The 18,939-nt window shown below is 35.2% G+C and overlaps 1 pseudogene; it reads right to left on the reverse strand.

Moving 5' to 3' along the window:
* Window positions 1-1,156: 1,156 nt before the first annotated feature.
* Window positions 1,157-3,253, reverse strand: LOC143686814 (annexin A6 pseudogene; annotated as a pseudogene).
* Between the last annotated feature and the right edge of the window lie 15,686 nt (window positions 3,254-18,939).

An 18,939-nucleotide genomic window follows, 5' to 3' on the forward strand; every position in this document is an offset into this window, starting at 1 on the left:
ACCATCTTGGCCGAGATCTGTGTTGTTTTTTAATTCAAAAGATATGCTAGCTATATTTTTCATTTTAAAATTCCTCTGTATATACAAAATAAATATATATTTAGAAATTGACTTCAAGGCAACTTTAAGAGTAAAATATCCAGAATTCTTTTAAAAACAAAATAATCTATTTCACATTCTATGGGATTAAGACAATGTAGGCATACTTCAATTTAATTCTTTTTTTGTAACTCAAGCACAAACACCTTAAGACACTGGGAATTGTTCAAAAGATAAAACTAAAATGATTTCCTTTAAGTACCTCTAAGTTGAACTTTATAGATTTAAAATATTCCATTTAATATCAGGTCCAGAATTATAATTTCATACAACCAGATTAAAAAAACACCATGCATTTTCTCTTCTAGCATGGAAATTGTTTTGTAAATTTGGATACATTTTTTTTTTGCTTTATGATTTCTTTTAATGGGTTTATGTCAGTTACATTTGATACAGTTATTTCAAATCATTGTCCATCAGCAATCCCATATTTTCCATTTCTTTCATCAGCAAATGCATCATAGACTCAAAATATAACATTGCATTTCCCCATCAATTGATCTATGCAGTCAATTGTTTTTTTTAATTAAATTTTTTTTTTTAATACAGAAAGAGGCTCAATATGTTTTCAGATTTGACAAAGCCTAAACCGGGATGGAGGCAATGGATAAGGACTGAAGTTGGGAAAGGGCTGAGGAGGCAGGTGGGAATAGAGGTGGATGGGATATATGGCTACAGTTCTTCAGCCACTCAAGCCAAGTGGGGTGACAGTGCTGGGCCCTCAAGGGCCTATGAGGGTGGGAGCCTTTCCTACATTCCTGTTGGAGATGAAAGCCCTACACTTGACCCCCTCTTCTTAGTCTCTGGACCTTGAGCACCCAGGCTTGGTCATGATGCTGGGTGCTGCTGGCCCTAGTCCTTGCTGCCACACAGAGCCAGCAAGACCTTCAGGAAGTCTCTGGAGGCACTGCCCTCAATGGCTTGGTGGAGAGGCTTGACATATTTCTCAATGAACTCCCACCAAATGTTGAGCAGGTTGATCTTGCTCTGGAATGCCGTGGTCCTGGTGAAGGTCTTCTCATCTGTGCTGACGCAGTTCATGGATGTGTGAAGTTTGTCAGCAAAGAAGAGAGGCTTGTTCTTGACACTTTGAACAATGGCCACAAACATATTGTTGATGTGTCTGGACATCTCCTTCTTGACAGATTTCGATAAGAGCCTTTTCATCTGTGCCAGCCCCCTCCATGGCCTTCTTCAGCTGCTTGGTATCATAGGGGGCAGATGTCATCAAAAGCCCCAGAATCACCCTCGCCAGGTCTCCAGAGATCTTGGACTTCAGATCAGCCATCAGGTCCCGGCCAAAGTGAGACTTGAAGGTCTGCCGGATCTGCTGCCGCTGAGCATTGCTGCGGTGTGTGATGATGTCGATGATGGTGCCTTCTTCAGTTTTGAGGCCCTTCATGGCTTTCTGCAGGGATTTGGCATCTGCATCAGGGCTGAAGTCATTCCCTGGATGCACAGTTTCCTTTAGCTCTACTTGGCCCACAGCGCTAAGCTCCTACATCTGATAGGCCACCTGCACTGTCTCCAGGAAGAACTGGCCAGAAGCATCGTCATGTCCCCCACACAGCTTCAGTAGAGCCTTCTTGTACTCACCAGAGGTATTATTAATTTTTCTTTTAATATTTTTATTATAAAAACTTAACCTGCAAAGATAGAAACATTCTTGACATACAAACATTCCATACATGGTGTATAATCAAGGGCTCACAATATCATCACATAGTTGTGTATTCATCACCATGATCATTTTTTTTGAACATCTGCATCACTGCAGAAAAATAAATAAAAAGAAAACTTTCATACATATCATACTCCTTACCCCTTCCTCTCGTTGATCACTAGTATTTCAATCTACTCAATTTATTTTAACCCTTGTTCCCCCTATTGTTTATTTTTTATCCATATTTTTTTTTTTTTAAAGGAAAGACAGAGAGAAGGAAGGAAGGATAGAAGGAAGGAAGGAAGGAAGAAAGGGAAACATCTTTTAAACATTTTCTTGTTTTATTGTATTCTGTTTCTCCGTTTTTTGTTACATGGGCTGGGGCCGGGAATCGAACCGAGGTCCTCCGGCATAGCAGGCAAGCACTTTGCCCGCTGAGCCACCGCGGCCCGCCTATCCATATTTTTTTACTCATGTCTCCATACCCTGGATAAAAGGAGCATCAGACACAAGGTTTTCACAACCACACAGTCACATTGTAAAAGCTATATCATTATACAATTATCTTCAAGAAACAAGGCTACTGGAACACAGCTCTACGGTTTCAGGTACTTCCCTCTAGCCACTCTAATACACCATAAACTCAGAGGTATCATTCTTGATCATGCTGTAGAGGGAGTTTTCATACTTGGTCCAGAATATCTCTTGAATGTTGAGCATGTCCAGCTCACGTGGGTGACCATTATGTGGATCAGGATGTTGTCCTGCACCCCCAGGCCCTGCATGGCCTTGAAGAGTCTTTTGGAAAAATATTCTGAAGTTCACTGGATACATTTTACCATGGTCAGCATTAGCTTCTCAAAGTCACCAGACAGCTCCCTTCAGATGCTGCCTTTGATTGGCTTTGCTGTGGTCTTAAGATACTCATCAATCACCAGCCAAAGATGCCACTTGCTGCAGTTTCCCAAGATGTAAATGAACTGGGCTTCATCTGTTCTGCATCTCAGTTCCCCTGCCTTATATAGGTCCTGGACGTCCTGTTGCACCAAGTTCTCACTCTCCACATCATCTTCCTCTCTGGTTCCCTGCAGCAGGAACACAAACAGCTTCTGGAAATGACCAGAGGTGTCGCCAATGGTGTCAGCCTCCAGGTCCAGCTTGTAGGCGTCTTTGTATGCTTCTACCAGTTGGTGGATCTGCCTGTTGGTCCTGGAAGCCAAGATCTCAGTGAAGTACTTCTTGTTGGTGCTAATGCCCGAGATGATGTCTTTAATTTCTTTGGCATCATAATAAGCAAGTGGCCTTATCAAGCCCATGGTCCGTCATTTGAACTTCCCTGTCAGCTCATACTTCAAGTTGGCAATGAGGTCCTTGCCATAGAGAAACTTGTAGTGCTGGCAAATCTTCTGCCTCTGCCTGTTATTCTGGGAGGTGATCAGCTCCTGGATGGTCTCCTTCACTGCCAAAGCCCTTCATGTACAGAGCCTCAGCATCCTGGCTGGGGTGAAAGTCCAGGAACTCACAAATGGAGTCCTGGTACTTGGCACCTTGTGCTGATATGGCTATGGTCTCATGTTCTGCAGCAGAAAACGTGTTTATTTTTGTGGTGATAGTTTCATGACATGGTTTTATGTCAAAATTTATCCAATTGTCTACTTTATTTATTTCAGTTATACCTCAATAAAGCTGTTAAAATCGCATATATTGTCTAACCCCCATAATTTGACTTTATGGCTCTATTTTATCAAAGTAATGGCCAATCTATATACATACATATTATGAATAAGGATATGCAGGTAGCAGAATTTGTAACAAAAATTGAAACACTTTTGTTGATCAATAGAATTATTGAGCAAATTATTATACACTCATAATATTATGCAGGTATTAAAAGAGTAAGTTGAATGATCAGCAGGAGCAATCTGAATATTGTATGTATTATGGGAAATCCTAAATATATAAAGAAATGTATAAGTACATATGACAAAATGTAACACTAAAACTCTTAATTATGGCTATCTCTAGATAGATAAAATTGGAATGTGAAGAGATATGTGAGGGAGAGGACTTGAACTTTTTACTTTATCTTACATATTTTATATCAATGGCTTGCTTACCCTTGAGAGCTGACTCACCTCTCTCCTTCACGTCCTCCTGTACTGGCTACTATGCCAGGGTAAATTACCAACTAAAAGCTTGATCCTTTTCTATTATTATCCAGTCTTCAAAATAGTGGATTTTCTCTCACATAGCCTCCATAGATGACCAATGTGGGCTTTCTAGATAATATTTTGAACTCAGGGATTTAAATATATTTGAAGTGTTTCAATCCACTGCCGTAAATTTAATACTGATGCTCAGATTGTCTTATCTGTGACCACTAGAAGCCTATTCAAGTTGGTGTCTGAGTTGTTTTCTTAAGCTCATAATACAATTTGATAGCTTCCATGATTTTTGGTATGATAAGATTTGTCATGCTCATTTTTTACATTTCCTGCCTCAGATTTGAAATCAGCTATTTCTTCCAAAGAGCCCTGCTTCCTGTTAGTTGGAAACTGATGTAAGGGTTACTCATTGCTATTGGGTTGATGCTTTCTTTTCTAAGTCTTTTTCAGTGAATAGAACTTCATATGTTCTAAATTTAAAAATTTAGAACATTTAATTTAACATACATTTAAATTTAAAAGCACAAAATAATGGGAATTACTCTATAGATATCTATTACTCTATAGATACCAAGTATCTAGATACCTTGGGTGATTAAAAAAGGATATAGGCAACACCATCACCGATCTTCACTAAATTCACAATTTAATTGAAGTTCACTGACTTTTTCCTAACCATAAAAAACAGAGTAACAAGCTGCGAATAAATCCCTTTCTATCAACCTTTTTTCTATAGGCAAATACTACTTCGTTTTCTTTATCAACACTGGTTTTATTAAGTAAATGATTAGGACCTTAAAGTTATCTGTTTAGAAAACAAATGAGAACAAAATGGCAAGCTGGAGTTTTATTGTTATCTATAGTCTAGGTTAAATAGCAATACATTTTCTCTGTTAAGAATTCTATTTTTTTTTTCTGAATATCTGCCTGGGAATATGAATTATTTAGGTGGAGAATCTTTGGATTATTAATTCTACCTTATATTTCCATTTTTCTTTATTTTAAATCTCTTCTTTTCAGGCGTTCTAAGAGTTTCACCTATAGTTGTTGAAATCAAAATGTAGAATTTATGGACTCTAAATGACATTGAAACTACATTTAAAAAAATGCAACAAAAACCAAAAACCTTCATCCACAATTTGCTTACAAATCAATCCGTTTACAAAAGTTTTATAAAACTTTCTAACACTTTTTTTAATTAAAATTTTTTTTTATTGATGCAACAACGTATAAGCACATACATTCTTAACATACAAACATTCCATACATGGTGTACAATCAGTGGCTCACAATATCATCACATAGCTGTATATTCATCACCATGATCAGTTTTTAGAACATTAGCATCACTCCAGAAAAAGAAACAAAAAGAAAAAAGAAGAAACTCATACATACCATACCCCTGACATCGCCCTCTCATTGACCACTAATATTTCCATCTATCCAATATATATATATTTTAAATTTTAACACTTGTTCCCCCTATTATTTATTTACTTTTAATCCATATGTTTTACTCATCTGTCCATACCGTAGATAAAAGGAGCATCAGACACAAGTTTTCACAATCACAGAGTGATGCCCCAAAAATTTTTTAAAAGCTATGTCATTATACAATCATCTTCAAGAAACATGGCTATTGGAACACAGTTCTACAATTTCAGATACTTCCCTCTAGCCTAATACACCTTAATCTAAATCTAACACTTTTTTTAATAAACTTGGGTTAAGTCTAGGTCTTTTCAGGATATAGCTTTTAAATTAAACAAAGTTTCACAAAACATGACATTTTATTTCTTTGAGTGTTTGCATGTGAACTTATTTGAACAAATCCAAAGGACCAATCGTTCAGTATCTGAGTTGGCCCCTCCAAAATCTGACTGGGGAAAATTAAAAAAAATCAATTCAAATTAGCCTCCTTTGCTACGTTTCACCTGTTTGCAGACTTCTGATGCTTTCACCCCAATCCTTAACTCAATCCAGGTTTATTTGAAAACCAGACTGCATTGGCTTTAAAACTGACCTGGGTTTGTTCCAAGCGCATCTCACTGAAATTGTGGTTAAGGTTAGTCCAAAACTCATCTCTAGAAATCCATTTTTTTTTTCTTGGGAGAAAAGAATGTGGCTTTATTTTCAGTGGTAGAACTGATTTCAAAAGTTTTAAGCTTAATAATCTGTTTTTGAACATCTACAAATATTTCCATTCTTATTTAAAAATGTGTTTTTCTAGCAAAAGAAAATTCAATACTGTATGTAAGCCATGTTAGAAATGCCATTTCCAAATCTTTCTCTTCATCTTCCCTGGATTTGGGGCTAAATGGTCCCTTTACATCCCCTGACATTTATTATCCATACCTCTTTTCCACTCTATCTCCATATGATTTCAACAAGCTATTTTTTCTCCTAATTTTCCAATTTACTAAATGGCTTTTTAGCTGTACTTCTTGCAGATTCACTTCTTCCATGAAATCTTCCAATCAAAATTTATGAAATGCCAAAAAAAAGGAGAAACATAAATCTACAAATATAACTGTCCCGCTTTCCTCAAACTTGTGAATCAACCAATGTTGGTTATTGTTGGTGTACAAACAGCAAGCTAAGGTTTGCATTTTCATATGGCACACATTGATGCAATTCTTAATACCAAGATGCAGATTTCCTGCCTCTGAAAGAGGATAGCAATGATTTCATTCATTTATATCATATGAATTTATTATTTAGAACACCATGAGCTGAATTCAGACAGTATATTGATTACTAACTGGTTGCTTTTTTAACACATTATACTGTTCATTTTAAAAGCAACCTGCTGAATTTATTCCAATAATATATAATAAAAGTTAAGATTTTTTTTTCCATAGGAAGATTGTGCATGTGTTGACACCTTATATAGTTTCTGGGAATTCACTTCAACAGTGGGAATAGCAACCTACAGTAAATACTATATTACACAATTTATTTAAATTTCTCTTAGGTGACCTCTTTTCAACTTCTATGTTTTGTTTCCAGAGTCCATGCATGCACAGGTTTTATGTTTTTCCAAAGTAAAATTTGTTTTCTTCAGGTCTTTTTCTTTCCACTAGGAAGTCATGTTTTCACTGTGAATGGAACTTAAACCCCAATTGTTCAATTCTAAATTCAAAACCCACAGAATTTAGTCTAAAGTAAACAAAACATATTCATTCTCTTGTTCCTAATTGCTTGAAATTCTATCCAGGTTTTCCAAAGTTGATGGAGTCTTACCAACATTTTCTATGAATCACACATGGATTTGGAGTTTATAGACAAACCCAAACCTCTAGAGATAAACCCCACATCAAGGAAGTTTCATTTGGTTTCAGGTTTTACTACAAAAGCTCACTATAATTGTAAAGAGGCAGTAGGCAACACTGGATAGAAATGATCTCTGTTGCCAATGAAATGTCAAGTGAATATATCATTATATGTCCATAATAATTTATGTCTTTAGCTCCTGAGAGAGTCAGTTCTCTATTTTTCAGTCTATACAACTATGTACATTTTATTTATAGCTAAGTTCCAATAGTGACTTTAACTAGGTCATCTTGAAGTTACACAAACACAAAGAATGTACTATGAAACAAACTTATGGATGCAGATCTATTCTTGACATCAACTGATAAGGCTAGCTAATCAAATGATATGGATGTTAATTAATCTGTTAAATTCTAAAAGCCCTAGAATCATAGGATTGGAAGGGATTTTAGGGATTATTTTACCATGGTACTTTTACTGCCAAGTAGGAATTACATCATATCAAATCCAAGACTCTTATTTTATGGATGAAAGATTATGTGTTATGTCATGAATGACATAATTTCCTAGTGGCAGATTTTGATATTAATCAGCTAATGTAGTCAATCTTGGCATTACTGGTTAGTTTTAGCTTTAAATGTGATGTGGACTCAATACTATTTGTATATGGGAAAATATTTGGTGTCATATCCATTATACTCACTTTGATTGTTAGCTTCAGATACAAGGATGATTACCCATGATAAAACCGGCTCCAGTATTTAGTTTCTTTGATTCATCTTTTAACACTCTGTACTTTCCCTTTAAACAAGGACTTTAAATTACATGATAAACAAAGTGCTTCCCAGTTTTATCAGTGTGAGATAGAAAATATTCCATACCACCTAATTCATCTTACTTTGGGATTTGAGGAAAAAAAAAAAACTATATCTAGATGTCAATAATTTGAAAAAATAGATGAAAGAAAATATGAGAAAGAAAAAGAAATCCAAATTGACCTTTTCTAATAGCACATATAAATATATGGCAGTTGTGGGGAAAATGTTTCATGATTTCAGTAAAAAATGTGTTCTGGGGTACTAATATTGCATGTTTTTATCTTTGGTGTAAGACATTTGCCATTTTAGTTTGTAACATTTACTTTTACAGCCAAACTATGTTTTATATTGGCAAGGGATCCACCAATATTCCCCCTTTGTTAGAATAAAGTTGATCCTGGAAATGGCTATCAAGCCATGAACTACATTTTGCAGCTCTTTGTGTCTAGGTGTCATCATAAGACGTGCTTATGCAACAGAATGAGGTCAGAGTTATTTAAGCCATAAATGGGCCTGGCCCACTGACTTCTTCCCAAACACTTTCTCCTTTTACTGGCAAACATCAATGTCAAGACTAAGGGACTGGTAGACTCAAAGGATGTAAGGGGCCATAGCATGGGGGAAACTTTCCTCTGACCAGGAACACCCATATTGGACTTATATGAAGAAGAAAAACCTATAAGTATAAAACATGGTGTGTTAGTCAAGGTTCTCCAGGGAAAGAGAACCGACAGGAAATGTCTATAAGTACATATATAAATATTATGAGATTTATTATAGGAATTGGCTCATGTCACTTTGGGGATCGACAAATCCAAATTCTGTAGGGTAAGCTGCAAACTGGGAACTATAATGAAGGTTTTGATACATTTCCCAGGAGAAGATAGCTGGGGAGATAGAAGATAGCATAAAGTAGAGATAGAAACTCTTCTTTCTGACTGCTGAAATGATCAGTTCTCCCTTTAAGGCCTTTGTGCTATTGGAAGAGAATTTTCTCATTGCTAAAGGCAATCTCCTTTGTTGAACATAGATGTAATCAGCTACAGATGGAATCAGCTTACTGATGATTTAAATCTGTGACATTTCCTTACAGTAACATTCAGGGTGGTGCTTGCTTGACCAAACAACTGTATACCATAACCTGGCCAAGTTGACATATGAACTTAACCATCACACACGGCATTTGGGAGTCTATTTGTTACAACATTATTCTTACCATTACAGAATGTATATTATATATTTGGGGTTTATTTTTATCAATACCAAAATATTCAGGTAAAAAGGAACTTCAAATGTAAAGAAAGAAGTTTAATATATTCAATAGTGTCTTATAATTGCATCCCATGAGAATTTTATTATAGTTCATAAACCATCCTTAGAGTTCCCTGTTGAGGCTAAATAATTTAAGTGATTCATATAATGGTTCTTTTCTAGTAAGAAGATTGACAAAAAATGCAAAAAAGCACCTGATAATTTCTGGTTTGGACGGAAAAAAAAAAAAAAAAAAGGAACCAACTATTTTGTTAACCCCTTTCTCCACCTTCCCAATCACCGGCTTTGAAATCTTGGCATATTGCTTTTCTTTTCCTGGGTAAGTGAAGGAAGTTGGCATAAGGGATGCTGGGCAAGAGGAATGAATAAGAGACCTCAGAAACTTTAAAATGGAAAAGCCTGGCCTATAACTTTATTTTTTAAAATGTGCATAAACTCTGTAAGGTATGCTGGATCAAAAAACACTGAACAGCCTAGACAGATATTAATTACTCTTTTACTGGGAATAAGAAAAGAAAAAATAAGGGGCAGAAATTTTAAAAAGATATTTTCTGTGGACTTTGGTCATCTAAGCGTCTCATGCTGATCCGGGAGAATAACAAAATATGTTGTACGTCAGATGAAAAAACTGAGAATGTTACAGTAAAAGGCAAGTCATTGAATATTATGGTTATTTTAAAAGAAACTATTATAAAACCCTCAGTTAAAACTCAAGTGCAGTTATATGAGGACAATTTTTTTTTTACCATGGGCAGGCACTGGAAATCGAATCCGGCATGGTATGCAAGGATTCTGCCACTGAGCCATGGTTGCACCACCTGGCAAATGTTTTTTTAACATTTTTAACATTATAAAGACAAATGTATTTATAAATATTTTTAAGTGCTAAGTAACTTTAGCTTCTGAGGATATATCTGAAGAAAACAACCATCATGGAGGTAGTTGCACTGTCTGGATATTTTGTGAAACTTCTACTTTTCTTCTCTGTACTACTATTTTTTTCCCTTTCCTCATGGCAAAGTCTGGTAAAATCTTCAAGTGAATGTTTGCTTTGAGTATGAAGTGATAATCAACCACTTTGGATAGAACATTCTTGTAGTTGTTCCTCCATTTATATCTTCTCATATGTTCTTCAAAGACATATGCTCACATCTCCATTCTTTTGTGCTTGTTCTCTCTGCCTAAAATTCTCTTCTTCACAGCTTCAATGTAAAGGTTAAGTGCATACTTTGACTTCCCCAGGCAAATTTAATCATTCCTTCTTGTTTCTTGGTTCATACTTCTTGGTTCAGGGATCATGTCATACTGTGAACATGTGGTTGACTACAGGATTGAGTACAAAGGCAGGTTGAGATAGTTGCTCAGAGAGGACACTGAGAAGTAGGTAGAATTAAGCTGAACTGGAGGACCTGCAGTGGTACTGCTGGTGACAGAAGTGAGGAGTCAAGTGACCGGATCTGGAGAAGGAAGCCCAAAGAAGGCTCAAACCCAGAGAGAGCTATCATGATAACAGGATTAGGTCAGGGACTAAAATCTTAAAACCCAGAATTGAGGGAATACCTATAGGCACAACAACTACAAAGGAAATGCATGGAACGGGCCTAGACATTACTACTTTAGCTGGCTTTTCTATCTTGTGTCATCTCTGTGGAGTGCCTTTTGACCAAATCTGTCTTCTTTACTAACCTGTGACCTTCTTTCTCATGGGCATCTTATGTGTTTAGTTATCTGAATTCACAGTACTTAGTCCAGTTTCTGGTGCTCAAACAATGCATGTTACATGAAAGGACAAGTTCTGGAAGATATCATTCACCTGGGAGTTGATGAAAAATTTTAAGCATGCTTGTGAGTATGGATACAGCTTCAACAGACTTGGGTTAGAATGTGGTACAATTTACTGTCTGGTAATCTTTTTTTTAAGAAGAATTCAGGTGAAATTCACATAGCATAAAATTAACCATTTAAAAGTGAACAATGTAGTGACATTTAGTAAAATCACAATGTTGTGCAACTATCCCTCTGTTTAGTTTCAAAACATTTTCATTACTCCAAAATAAAACCCTGTACCCATTAAGCAGTTACTCTCTTTTTCCTCTCCAGTCCCTAGAAAACAACAATCTTCTTTCTGTTTCTATGAATTTAACTGCTCTGGCGATTTCATATAAGTGGAATCATCCAATATATGACTTTTTTGTGTGGCTTCTTTCACTTTAGCATAATGTTTTCAAGGTTCATCCACACTGTACTACGTATCAATAGCTTTATAAATTATTTATGGCTAAATAACATTCCATTGTATGTATATGCAACAATTTGTTTATCTGTTCATCTGTTGATGGACTTTTGGGTTGTTTTCACCTTCTGGCTGTTGTGAATAATGCTGTTATGAACATTAGTGTACAGGGATTTGTTTGAATTCCTGTTTTCAATTCTTTTGAAATTGAATAGCTAGGAGTGGAATTTATGGTCATGGTAACTCTACGGTTAATTTTTGGAGCAACCACCAAGATGTTCTCCACAGTTGCTGAACCATTATACATTCCTACCAGAAATGTACAAGGGTTCCAGTTTTTCCACATATTCTCCACATATTCACTAACACTTTTATTTTTAAAATTTATAAGAAAGATATTTTTAAACGTCAGAAAAGTTGAATCAAAAACCCATGCAATTTCTGTTTTTCATGATTCCAGTCTCATAAATAAAATAAGATGTCTAATTTTTTTGCACTAAAAGCAAAATACTTTATTCTCAATAACAAACAAATTGCCTTTTGCATTTGTGAAGTCTTGGGGTTAATTTTTAAAACTTCCAATTTGATAAAAATTAATCTCTTTAAAATTATGTATCAAAATATATCTGAACCATTGATTCTATACCCTAGATTTTCTTTGTTTTTTGTTGTCGTTGCTGTTGAATTGATCTAAGTAAAGAAAATTTCAGTCTCAGTGTATAACATCCTTTCAAAAGTTAATTGCTATGTAGAAATTTCTGTGAATAGAATACCTCTATAATATAGTAATAGATATTTCATCATAAACACATACATGACTATAATGACCAAATAATCTGATATGTTAAAATATAAACTAACTTTACACCTTGAAATAATGAGAGAAAGAATCATTCATTGAGTACATTTGGTTTATTAAAACCATTATGAGCATTTCAAATTTGACAATATCTAGCTATTTTTAATGAGATTGATGCTTTAACTCAAAGGCTTGTTGGCGTTGGATTCTCCATTCTACCAATTTTGTTACGGTATTGACTACATTCTATTGTTTCATTTGAATACAAATTTAAAAGGAAGAAATATGAGAAAGATTTCAACAGATTTAAAAGTTTAATTCTTATTTTTTCCCCTCAATTCAGAGAAAAGCAAAAGGCAAATTTACATGTTTTATTTGGATGACTACCTTAATCTACCCATTCTACACTGGAGATGGCTAGAATTGCAAATAAACTCAGATGGTGGAAGTTTCCTTCCTAAACAAGCCTGCCAAATATTTATGACTTATCCGCTTACATTTTAGCTTTTGCTGATGAGGTGTATCCACTGAATTTCACCAAAAGATGTTCCAGTAAAAGTATATGGATTGTAGCATTTGGGGAAGACATTTGGTGGATTTCTTGGGTTGCATTGTCTCTATAGTGTATGCCTCAGTAACTGTTAGAACACCTCTTGAGAGAACCACAAGGATAAACTGTAGTCATCTGAAAAATTTGCCTTTGTTTCAACATGAATCTTGATGGAGCTACCTTTTTTTTTTAGATTTACTTGATCGAGACTTTTCATGTATATACGTTACCGGAATAAAAATTAAAAAACAAAACAAAACATTAAAATGTACAACACCAATAGGGAACCGTAATGTAAACTGTGGACCAATATTATAAATTATATAATTTATATAATTGTATAAATATAATTATAATATTTTCTCATCAATTGTAACAAAGATACCACACTAGTGCAAAATGTCAATAAAAAGGAAAACTCTGGGTATGAGGGGAATATATGGGAACTCTGTACTTACTACATGATTTTTATGTAAACCTACAACTGCTCTCATAAGAAAATAAAGGAAAAAAAACCCTCAATACTCTCACTAATATGCCTATGAATAAGATTTTGAAGGTCTATGATATCTGTGTGAAGCTCTCTCTCTCTCTTTTTTTTTATGCTATCATTACTGAGCAAAATCTACAATGACTAATCTTTAAAAATAAATGCTTAAAGATATTGGAGTAGACAGAGGGGAATACCTGAAAGCCCTAAACTATAATTAAGCTGTCTGGATATCTGAAAGGATTGTAAAAGCCCTTATCTTGTGCCTTTATGGTGGTAAGAGCTGTTATGCCCTTTATCTGGTCATTTTTGGTAGGCTCTAATGCTAATGAAGTCAGTCATTAACTAGCCTCAGCCCCTTACATTTGTAAATCATATTCACTAGGCTCTGCCATTGAAAGATAGCTTTGCCTCCTTCCTTTCAACTTATGTAATGTTTCCTTTTCTGCTTTGAACTTACTATTAACACTGTTTCCTTTTCTGCTTTGAACTTACTATTTGAAATGACCTATCTCCCCTTGCTAAAACCCTTAAAAACCTAGAACCCCCTAAGCTCGGGGAAACAGATTTTGGGCCTTAGGCTGTCTGCTCTCCTACTACGCATATAGTGATAAACTTTTTCTCTCTTTGAAGAAAAAAAAACCAAACACCCTTAAAAATGGAAAGATAATAGGATAGTGGTGTTTTGAATAGAGTACAAATAGTTCAGAATGTTATAAAGCTCTTTGATAATAAAAAGTTCACAAGACATTACTTTGTGATTAATAAAAATAATAATGATGATGGCTGTTTCTTGAGTACGTATACTAGGCAATATACTAAGTGTTCTATGTACATACTCTCATTTGATTGCTAGGTGGAAATTATTTACTTTGTGTACTAACTGAAAAATAAAATCCCATCCTAGGCTTACTGATAGCATCACTATTAGTAATAGTAGTAGCTATCATTTTCAAGATGATTGCTATGTCTGTGAGGCAGTTTATATAAATCAGTGTATTCAATTATCACAAAAACTCTCCAAGGTGTACACTCTTATTTTCACTTTTACCAGTGCATACTGGGACCTAGAGAGGATGAGCCACTCCCCTAAGGTCACACAGTTAGTGATGGAGCACAGACTCACTTCAGAGATTGCATTCTTAACCACACTTTACTAACAGTGCCTCTCAAAGCTCTTTCTTCATTTGAAGTGCTATTGTCAACAGATCTCTTGTGAGAACTTTCTCTCCTCTTCTATCACCATTGGGAGATTCTCTTGGGACTTTCATATATAGAGTAAGTATTCACTGAACTGAACCAAATTAAATATTACCATTTTGCAATCTAGGGTAGAACCCCCTCCTTTATATATAACATTCTCTTCATACCTCAATTATTGATGTAATAAAAGTTTGTTTTTGTGGTACTGAACTTAATTTTTTCTTGTATTTTCGAATATTTCTTTTAGGTAAATAAGACAGTCACATTATTTTCACAATTGGCAAATGAGTCTTGAAATAGCAGAGTTGAAACATTTTAGTAAATACAGACATTGAACAAGGGGAGAAATGGATGACCTTAAACATGACTGAGCTTCTTGAAGGCAAATTCTATCCAGAGGAGTAGAATTTCAAAATTTCAGCACTAGAGGCCAGTCATTAATATGACATTGAGAACATTAAGAGGAGCTGTTGGAGTATGGAAATGGTGTGTTCTGGCAAAGAATTGATTTGAATTCTAAATTGTGGAAGTTTCCATGTGGGACATTTTCCAAGGAGCCAAAAATATATTGGAATTGATAAATGTCAGTAGCTTGCATAGGCTTTTAAACCATCTTAATGTAGGAATATAAAGCCTTTGGCATAACAAAAAGCTAACACTCCGCCAAATCCACATGCCTTGGATCATCCAAGATGCTCACCTGACCTTGACTTTGCTTAAATCCTGTTTTTAATCACTGCTGAGCTGTAATTCTTAGATGCTGAAAAGCAGCCGAGGTAAAAATGTGTGCTGCACATGTCTTTTCAACAACATGGCAATACATTGAGAATATTTGTGGCTCAAATTAAAGCTTAGGACAATCAGTGCCATTTAATGAATTCTAGGTTAGCAGTGATAAATAAACAGTGACTTAAAAACACTGTTTATTTTCCATGCTTGAGACTTTACTTTGGAGTAGGCCCCATAAACACACATCCCCTTCTAAAAGGGTAGACATTGACATAATACGTGGTGATACCAAGAAAATTTGTTCTGAAACATCAACTCTGTCTTGAATGAACAGCTCCCTTCACTTCTTATTACCAGGAGCCATGGGAAATCGTATGTATAGTAGCAGACTCAATTTAAAGAGCTTCCATACCAGGAACAACATAAGCTTCCTCTCTAAGAATTTCTGCAATTATTGCTGCTTCATTTGAAACCAAACAGATGGAGGATATAATGTGTTTTCTGTTTCCTAATTGTTTTTCTACCTGGTAAAATTTTTGTATATGGTGAAGAAGTTTGGTAGTAATTCAATGCCATTCCATCCTTTACTTTGCCATGGTTTTCCATAGTGAACTGTGACTTTTGACTAATACTTCCATTTGGTACTAGTGAAGCTTCAAAAGTTATCCCACCATGATATGATTTATGTTCCAAAGCTAGAGTAAGTCTTCCATAAAGTACCTCTTGGGATATGTGTGCAATTAATTCGCAAACGACGATTTAATGAGAATAATGGTAGTAAATCAGGCCCCCAGGTGTTCCTTAACTACCTGTTCTTAGAATCATCAAAATATCATTTTGCCTGTTTAAGTTCAGTTGACATACATGAAAAATTTCTGTATCATTTTCTCTTGTGTCATAAAATTTTTAGACTTTGATTAATAGACATTGCCAAAGAAAAAGTGCATGTGTTATACTGATCGCAGAGAAATTATGGCTTATAGAAATACTTTTCTAGGGCGACTGCTCTGGTGACACCGTGACAAATGTATAACCTTTATTGCTGTGTAAAAGCTCTGTCCTTATTCCCTGCTCTTGTATTTCCGTGGTATTGACATAGCCAATCAGAAGGACTTATTTCTTTACTTCCCTTCTTAAAATCAAACTACATTGTAAGCTTAAGATGTTCTACTTCTCTCTGGATTTGAACCTTACCCCTTTCTCAACTTTCCAGGTCAAATGGACTTCCACAAACTAAAGTACCCACAGCCCAAATTATACTCTCAACCAGACACAGTCTGCTAAGTAGCATCCAGATGTTACAATCTTTCTGTACTGCTAAGAAGCAAAAATATCTCACATTCCAAGTCTGTAAAGCGTCAAAATAAAAGAAGAGGGAAGGAGATGGAAGTATGTTGGCTTCTTTCTCCTCTCTGAATTTAGGCTTAAAAATTATTCCCTACAAATCTACAATGTTGTTTTGCATGCCTATAATGCTTTATAATGCAGTCTACATTATAGATTGTTGAACTCTCCCAGGGTATTTCCCAGTGGAAGTGGGTGAAAGAGTAAAATGTGACAGCATTTCCCCAGTTTTCTGCCTGAGTTCCTGTACTAATTTGTTATTGATGTCTCTAAAAAGAGAACCAGCCTGGATCCCCAAATCCTTGAACCCTTCTAATGTGGTCTTGGGTATCACTATAAAATTTTGAAGAATATATACCATAGGCCTTAAGGAAATTACCCATTATTAGTGCCTGCAAATTTGGTCACCAATCCCTAGCTGATCCCTTTTCCAGGTAAATTGAGGTGGATGCCTTGTAGAACTTCAATGGCAGTGTTTCTTGAGGTGTGTTCCTATACCATCTTCATCAGAGTCATATGGGATATTTGTAAATTGAAGTTTTCTGGGCCTCATCCTGAACCTACTTAATCTCTAGAGTTGGAGGTTGGAGAATATAAGTTGAAAAAGTGTTCCACAGGTGATTCTGTCGTGCAATCAGAATTTTGAACTTGATATAGAAACCAAAAGTAGAAGCAAATGTGATTAGCTAATTTTGTTTAATGTCTTATTTCCTTTAGCACCTATGTCTTTGGTCTTCTATGATAAGGTGCACCTACTAAATTGATGGTATCCTCAGTTCTGGATAATTGCTTCTACATCATTGCAGAGAAGAGAATGAAGAGAGATGCAAGAGAGTTGTTACTAAGAGAATATGACATTTGATATAAGGTTCACCTGCTTGTTGAATCAGGTGCTTGTTATATGCCGTCACCAGTGAGATGTTCTGATGTCATTTCTGATGCTAATCCATCTACCAGGACCTTAACCTTAGCCAGGAAGCTATGAAGCCCGCTGGAGAATTAGAGTATCCTCTTGGAGGGGAGAAAGAAGGTAAGGGAAATCTTGAATTAATTGAGTTTATCCACATTTACAATCAGAAATCACTGGGATACCTTGAACTGACTATGCTACATTTTTTGGCCATCACCAGAAATGGAAATTTAGCTACAAAATTAAATTCAGTTTTAGAGAAAATTTAGTCTTTGTCATTGGAATAGTAAACTAGACATAGTTAAAAATAGTGTTTCCATGTGGAAATTCCTTCCTGGCATTTCTTGGTATATTTAAAAAAATTTTTTTTTGAATCCAGAGTAAATCTAGTAGAGAAATGGGTGAAATGGGAAAAAAGCATATCATTCTTTGCAAGAATTAAAACTTAATAATCAACCTAGCAATGTTACTAGTTCAGAGGAATCTGATGACATTGTCAGAAGCAAGAACAGGCAACTCTGACATGCAGAGCCAAAATAAGGTGGTCCTGGGAACCTGGACAGGGGCATCTAGGAAAGAAGCAACCTAGCAGTCAGGACCAATCACTCAGAGTACTTATAGATGTTGTCATGTTGTAAGTATGTAGAACTGGTTATGGTGAGCCATTCCTGAAAATGAAATAAATATTAATATGTGTTTGCATATAGTATACTTTATACAAGTTCTTTGAGTGATGTTCTAAGAAATAATAGGTTTTAGAGGAAAATAAAGTCCTTAATTGACTGTTTTGACTCATGGTACTGTGTAATGCTATTAACCTTGTTAGGCAATCTAACAATAATATTTACTGGCATTTTCCCCAAGTTTGAATGTTTGATATAGTCTTTTCTTCCTTATAAATACCACTAAATTAATACTAAATTAAACACATTTTAATATACATAGTAGTGAATAAAAAATATGAAGATTGGAAGTATGTTATGAATAACATGATTTGTGCAATTTTTAGAATGCCTGGAAACTCCTATTTCTCACTCCCAAGTTAATATCCATAATGAATTTGGAAGTACAAAGAGAGTAAAGATTTTCAAAGCCATAATAGAGAAAAGCTTGTTAATTCATAAAGGAATTACAATTAACGTGACAGCAGATACATCATCAGAGAGGAATAGAAGATAGAAGACAGCTTCAAAGTATGAGAGAATATTGCTGTCAACTTAATAATGAAGGTGAAACTAATTTTCATACTAATAAACAGTGAGAGCAAAAACATATATAAGGTGAAATAACAAGATGGAATGAACAATGGAAAAGACTTTGTAAGATGGAAAGGAACAATAAGATATAATGATTTCTGAAGGTGTTATATACATTAACCATAGATGTTTTAA

The sequence above is a fragment of the Tamandua tetradactyla genome, chromosome 6 (genome assembly GCF_023851605.1).
Source record: "Tamandua tetradactyla isolate mTamTet1 chromosome 6, mTamTet1.pri, whole genome shotgun sequence".
Taxonomy (NCBI): domain Eukaryota; kingdom Metazoa; phylum Chordata; class Mammalia; order Pilosa; family Myrmecophagidae; genus Tamandua; species Tamandua tetradactyla.